The following is a 7,661-nucleotide window of genomic DNA, read 5'->3' as shown; positions in this document are numbered from 1 at the left end:
TCTTTTAATTTCATGGCTGCAGTCACCATTTGCAGTGATTTTGGAGCCCCAAAAATTAAAGTCTGACACTGTTTCCACTGTTTCCCCATCTATTTCCCATGAGGTGATGGGACCAGATGCCATGATCTTAGTTTTCTGAATGTCCAGCTTTAAGTCAACTTTTTCACTCTCCTCTTTCACTTTCATCAAGAGGCTTTTCAGTTCCTCTTCACTTTCTGCCATAAGGGTGGTGTCATCTGCATATCTGAGGTTATTGATATTTCTCCTGGCAATCTTGATTCCAGCTTGTGCTTCTTCCAGCCCAGCGTTTCTCATGATGTACTCTGCATAGAAGTTAAATAAGCAGGGTGACAACATACAGCCTTGACGTACTCCTTTTCCTATTTGGAACCAGTCTGTTGTTCCATGTCCAGTCCTAACTGTTGCTTCCTGACCTGCATACAGGTTTCTCAAGAGACAGGTCAGGTGGTCTGGTATTCCCATCTCTTTCAGAATTTTCCACAGTTTATGTGATCCACACAGTTAAAGGCTTTGGTGTAGTCAATAAAGGAAAAATAGATGTTTTTTCTGGAACTCTCTTGCTTTTTTGATGATCCTGCGGATATTGGCAAATTGATCTCTGGTTCCCTCTGCCTTTTCTAAAACGAGCTTCAACATCTGGAAGTTTCTCGGCTCATGTACTGCTGAAGACTGGCTTTTGAGAATTTTGAGCATTACTTTACTAGCATGTGAGATGAGTGCAATTGTGCAGCAGTTTGAGCATTCTTTGGGATTGCCATTAGTCTCAGCCAGTTCCAACTTATTATCCACATAAGTGTCAGCATGATCCATCTGCATGAATGAGGTCATGATAGTTCCTTCTGTGAAACCTTATACTGAATTTCATATCCTTCATGCTTCCTCTTTTGCAAGACTCAGACATTTCCTTAGCATGTAGCCCTTCTCTGCTTCTTGGTGTCATTCTTTGCCATTCTTTAACTCAATCACTATAGTATAGCTAATCTGAACTATATGCACACCAAATGTGTTATGATCTCTTAGGCCTTTCTGCTATTCCATATATTGTTAGTCAGGATCCTAACTCTTATCTGTTGTCCTCTGATAAGTCTTCTCTCCTTCCCAAACTCAAACTGTATTAAGTACTCCACACTCCATACTCCATCCCACAGTATGAGAGGTTTACTTTCATAACAGAACTTAAATTACAAAAAAGTAACTGCTTCCTGGTGGTTCAGCTGGTAAAGAATCCACCTTCAATGCAGGAGACCTGTGTTCAATCCCTGGGTTGGGAAGATCCCCTGGAGAAGGGAAAGGCTATGTACTCCAGTATTCTTGCCTGGAGAATACCATGAACTATATAGTCCATGGGGTCACAAAGAGTCAGAAACAACTGAATGACTTTCACTTTCAATTGCCTTCTGATCTGGCTTCTACTATTCTGTCCTATTTTTTTTTTTTTTTTTTTTTTAAGGCAGTGGCCGTGTCTTTTATCTTTGCCACTCCAATATTCAGTGCAGTTCTTTGTATAGATATTATATACTCAAGGAATTTTTTTAAATGAAATGCCAGGTTCTATAAACTAGACAAACTGTCGAGGAGGTGGCGGTCTAGTAGTAACAATAAATTAAATTCACATAACTAAACACAAGGCATATAGATGTGCCACAAGTGAGGTTTTAAATGAAATGCTTTGGTTATTTTAAGGAGAAAGTTCTCATTCCAGTTTTAGTGTGAAGTTGGGATATGAAATGGAGAAGGGGTCAAGAGAGAAGAGGCATTTGAAATAAATTTTGACAAAGGAATTTTAACACTTGGAGATGTAGCAAGTATAGGAATAGGTTAGGTCACATACTGACATATTAAAGCAGAGAGGGTAATATAAAATCATAGAGCAGTCCAACTGAGCAAGTAAGGAATACTGGGGGAAAAAAGCTAGAGAAGTAGGTCAGGCTTTAAATGCTGGCTGAGAACTCAGTATTTAATTTAGAAGACAACTATAGTATAACTGGGCTTCCCAGTTAAAGGCAGTAATTAGCAGAAGAGAGACTATTAGAGCAATTGAAATAGTCCGAGTAAGGAGTAACAAGGTCATCTTTGACAGATAATACAATATAGATGGGTGATGGTCAGACAGAGTCTGGATCACTTATAAGTGGTATGATTTTGAACATGTTACTTAAACTGGCAAACCCCAAGTTTCCTCGTTTATTTCAAAAGACTGCTGTGGTTAAATTTATGTAAAGAGATTAGCACAGTGCTTGGCATGTACCAAGTGTTTGAATTAATCAGTGATATTTCAGCAGGAACTGATAAAAATTCAACTCAAATCAGCATAAGAAATTAAGGGAAATTATTAAAAAGCTATTGACAAGTTCAATAGAATGGAAAGAAGAGCCCAGAAATAGAACAACACAAATATACTCAAAATATTCTTTGACAAAGGATCAAGGCAATACAATGGAGAAAAGATAATCTTTTCAACAAATGGCCCTGGCACAACTGTATATCCATATATAAAAAAATGAATTTACACACAGATCTTATACCCGACACAAAAATTAACTCAAAAGATATCATAGTCATAAATGTGTAAAACAGTAAAATTCCTCAAAGATAACATACAAGAAAGTCTAGGTAACCTTGGGTTTGGCAATGACTTTTTAGAAACAGTTCATGAAAGAAAAAATTGATAAGCTGGATTTCACTAAAATTTAAAACTTCTACATTGTCAGAGACACTATTAAGAGAATGAAAGACAATCCATAGGCTGGGAGAAAAATCTTTGCCAAATACATATCTGGTAAAGGACCTGTATCCAAAATGTATATAGAACTCTTACAACTCAGCAATAAGGAAAAAAAAAAAAACAAACCCATGGCAAGTAAGCATATGGAAAGACACTCAACATATGTCATCAGAAAATTACAAAATGAAACAATGACATGCCATTACACGTCTATTAGAATGGCTAAAAGCCAAAACACCGACTAGACCAAATGCTGGTGAGAATGTCGAGCAACGGGAATTCTCATTCACTGCTAGTAGGAATGCAAAAACAGTAGTCATTTTGGAAGACAGTTGGCAGTTTCTTACAAAACTAAACATACTCTTAGCATATGATCCATCAACCCTATATGCCTTGGTATTTACTGAAATGACTTGGAAAATTGGCGTTCATACAAAAACCTCTGCACAAGCATTTATAGTAGTTTTATTCATAATTGCCCAAACTCGGAAGCAACCAAGATGTTCTTCAATAGGTGAATGGATAAAGAAACTGCGGTACAGTGATACAATGCATTAGTCAGCAACAAAAATAAATGAGCTATTACACCACAAAAACATGGAGGAAGCTCAAATGCACATTGCTAAGTGAAAGAGGTTAATCTGGCAAACCTACATACCAGATGATTTCAACTACATGACATACTGGAAAGGGCAAAACTATGGAGACAACACAAAGAACAGAGATTGCCAACAGTTCTGGGGGAGGGAGGAAAAGAAGGATAAAAGAGCTGGAGTGCAGCAAATTCCTTATGATTATACAGTGGAAGTCAGAAATAGATTTAAGGGACTAGATCTGATAGACACAGAGCCTGATGAACTATGGACAGAGGTTCGTGACATTGTACAGGAGACAGGGATCAAGACCATCCCCATGGAAAAGAAATGCAAAAAGGCAAAATGGCTGTCTGAGGAGGCCTTACAAATAGCTGTGAAAAGAAGAGAAGTGAAAAGCAAAGGAGAAAAGGAAAGATATTCCCATTTGAATGCAGAGTTCCAAAGAATAGCAAGGAGAGATAAGAAAGCCTTCCTCAGTGATCAAAGCAAAGAAATAGAGGAAAACAATAGGATGGGAAAGACTAGAGATCTCTTCAAGAAAATTAGAGATAACAAGGGAACATTTCTGGCAAAGATGGGTTCGATAAAGGACAGAAATGGTATGGACCTAACAGAAGTAGAAGATATTAAGAAGAGGTGGCAAGAATACACAGAAGAACTGTACAAAAAATATCTTCACGACCCAGATAATCACAATGGTGTGATCACTCACCTAGAACCAGACATCCTGGAATGTGAAGTCAAGCGGACCTTAGAAAGCATCACTATGAACAAAGCTAGTGGAGGTGATGGAATTCCAGTTGAGCTATTTCAAATCCTGAAAGATGATGCTGTGAAAGTGCTACACTCAAAATGCCAGCAAATTTGGAAAACTCAGCAGTGGCCACAGGACTGGAAAAGGTCAGTTTTCATTCCAATCCCAAAGAAAGGCAATGCCAAACAATACTCAAACTACTGCACAATTGCACTCATCTCACACGCTAGTAAAGTAATGCTCAAAATTCTCCAAGCCAGGCTTCAGCAATACGTGAGCCGAGAACTTCCAGATGTTCAAGTTGGTTTTAGAAAAGGCAGAGAAACTAGAGAGCAAATTGCCAATATCCGCTGAATCATCAAAAAAGCAAGAGAGTTCCAGAAAAACATCTATTTCTGCTTTATTGACTATGCCAAAGCCTTCAATTGTGTGGATCACAATAAACTGTGGAAAATTCTGAAAGAGATAGGAATACCAGAACACCTGACCTGCCTGTTCAGAAACCTATATGCACCCGTCAGAAAGCAACAGTTAGGACTGGACATGGAACAACAGACTGGTTCCAAATAGGAAAAGGAGTATGTCAAGGCTGTATATTGTCACCCTGCTTATTTAACTTCTATGCAGAGTACATCATGAGAAACGCTGGGCTGGAAGAAGCAAACCTGGAATCAAGATTGCCAGGAGAAATATCAATAACCTCAGATATGCAGATGACACCACATTTATGGCAGAAAGCTGAGTGCCGAAGAATTGATGGTTTTGTATTGTGGTGTTGGAGAAGACTCTTGATAATCCCTTGGACTGAAAAAAGATCCAACCAGTCCATCCTAAAGGAGATCAGTCCTGGGTGTTCATTGGAGTAACTGATGTTGAAGCTGAAACTCCAATACTTTGGCAATCTGATGCAGAGAGCTGACTCATTTGAAAAGACCCTGATGCTGGGAAAGATTGAAGGCAGGAGGAGAAGGGGACAACAGAGGATGAGATGGTTATATGGCATCACCAACTCAATGGACATGAGTTTGGGTAAACTCCAGGAGTTGGTGATGGACAGGGAGGCCTGGCGTGCTACGGTTCATGGGGTCACAAAGAGTCAGACACGCCTGAGCGACTGAACTGAACTGAACTGAATGTATGCATATTATATCTTTTTCTATCTTTTAACTTTCTACTTGACTATATGATTATATTTGAAGCTAGTTGCTTGTAGACAACACAGGTGTGCTTTTTAACCGCTTCTGTCAATCTCTGTCATTGAGCTGGTGTCCTCAGTCCTTTTACATGTAACTTAATTATGCACGTGTTTAGGCTGCATCCGTCATTTTAAATCTTGTTCTGTTTGTTTTGTTCCCCAGCGCCACCTCTTCCCCAAGCTGTCTCATTTTTCCTGCCTTCCTGAGTTATTTGAGCATTATGAGACTTCCAGTTTGATTTATCTATAGTGTTTTTTAAGCATACAATTTTGTATACCTTTTCAAGTAGTTGGATCTAGATATCGTATCTCCATCACTTATCACAGTTTACTGGTGTCATCATCATATAGTAGTTTGAGTGAACTATAGAGACCATAATTTCCTTTGCCCTTGCCCATTTATCATAAACTGTTTTAAATATTTCCTCTATACATTTATACATGTATGTAAAAGAAAAATTACAGCATCGAACAGTGTTATAATTTTTTTGCCTCAATTATCAGACATAATTTAGAAAACTTAAGAGGAAAATGAAAGCCTGTTGTATTTACTCATATTTTTGCTGTGTTCTTTCTTTTTTCCTGATGTTACAAAGTTCTATCTTTTGTTGTTCCCTTCCAGTTTAGAAAATTTTCTTCAGTTATTCTTTTAGGATAAGCCTGCTTGTTAAAAATATTCTTAGTTTTCTTTCATCTGAAAATGTCTTCATTTTCCCTTCATTTCTAAGGGTATTTTCACTAAGGTATAGGATTCTGGGTTGACAGTTCCTTTTTTGTCAGCACTTGAAAAACATTTTTACTTCCTCCTGGCCTCCACAATTTCTGATAAGAAATTTGCTCTCATTTGGATTGTTCTCCTCTTATAGTAAAGATGTCAGTTTTCTCTGGATGCTTTCAAGATCTTTTTTGTATTTAGTTTAACTATGATGGATATTGGTATAGATTTCCTTAGGTTTATCCTGTTTGAGATTCACTCAGAATCTTAAATCCATTGATTATTTAAGTATCTTGCTAAATTTGGGTACTTTTCAGCCATTATTTCTTTAATACTTTTTCAACCTTACTCTTTTTCTCCTCACCTCCAAAAGTTTAATGACATGAATGTTAGGTGTTTTGTGATGGTCTCACAAGCTCCTAATATTCTGGGTTGTTTTATTTTGTCCAGACTATTTTCTCTCTGTTGTTCAGACTGGGTATCTTCTATTACTCTATCTTTAACTACACTTATTCTTTCCTCTATTCCCTACATTCTGCTTTTGAGCCCACCCATTCTGTTTTTATTTATGTTTTTCTTTGTATCTTATATTTCATTGTTGAGAGACTCGGTTTCTTTCTTGACGCTATTTGTTTCCAGTGTGTTTGCTTGCTGAAACATGTTTTTCAATGCTGCTTTAAAATCTTTGTCAGATTATTCTATCAACCCTGACCTCTCACTTTTGGAGTATATTGGTTGTTGTTTTCCAATCAGCTTGAGACTCACCTCATCCTTGTTGTAATGAGTGGTTCTCAAATGAAAACTAGAATTTTTCATACTATGTTATAAGATTCTATATCCTATTTAAACATTTGGTTCTAGCTTACTTTCTCTGATACCACTGCAGCTGAGAAGTGTTGCTGCCTCATGACTACAAGATGGAGAGGGAAGCCCCAATTCCATACGTGGCCTGTCTGGACGCTGGATGGAAGGGGACAGTTTCTGATTCCTGCCGGATGTGATGTTCTGGCTCTACACATGGCCTGTGATGATGCTTTGGGTAGAGGAGATCTCATTCATGCTGGGTGACGGTGAAAGTCCTGACTCTCCACAAAGGAGCCACTGCACTGGGGTGGGGGGATGGTAGGGAATGCCCGTTCCTAGTGCTGGAGTCCAGGCTCTTTACGTAGCCTTCTCTGACACTACCCCGGCAAGGGCATTAGGGCCCCTTACTTTAGGAAGTTGAGACTCCCCCCTTAGCTGCTGCTTGTTGGGGATAGCCACAGTTTTGCTTCTGTGATATTTGGCTTGGGTAGAGAATTTGGTTTCTACAAGTTTTCTATCTTGCAAGGCTTCCCCTTTCCTAGTGCTGTGTCTAGATAGAGGCTTTTCTTGAGACTTCAAGACACGGAGCTGTCTGTGTCTACTGATGTTTCTGAAATCTTAAGCATCAGTTCTGTAATATATAAGGCAAAAATAAAACCTCTTCACCACTTTGATATTCCTTAAGTCTCAAGGTCCCCAGCCTGTCTGATTTCTTTTTTCTACCAATCAAGGTCATCTTATGTCTGTTTTATTAGAAATAGCTTCACCAAATCTACTTGATATCTTATTTCCCTTGTGCTTGATCTCTGAATTCTAATGATCTGGAGTGGAGCCTCTGATTGTTTTAAAAC

The 7,661-nt window shown here is 38.4% G+C and overlaps 1 protein-coding gene across 2 annotated transcripts in view; it reads right to left on the bottom strand.

The window, feature by feature from the left end:
• Positions 1–7,661, bottom strand: part of FTCDNL1 (formiminotransferase cyclodeaminase N-terminal like) — an 88,212-nt gene that overhangs the window by 71,987 nt on the left and 8,564 nt on the right. The gene's annotated exons all lie outside the window — the stretch shown is intronic.

Source organism: Muntiacus reevesi, chromosome 3 (assembly GCF_963930625.1).
Source record: "Muntiacus reevesi chromosome 3, mMunRee1.1, whole genome shotgun sequence".
Classification (NCBI taxonomy): Eukaryota; Metazoa; Chordata; class Mammalia; order Artiodactyla; family Cervidae; genus Muntiacus; species Muntiacus reevesi.
Note: the sequence above shows the minus strand (reverse complement) of the source record. Positions and strands in the feature narration are given on the sequence as shown.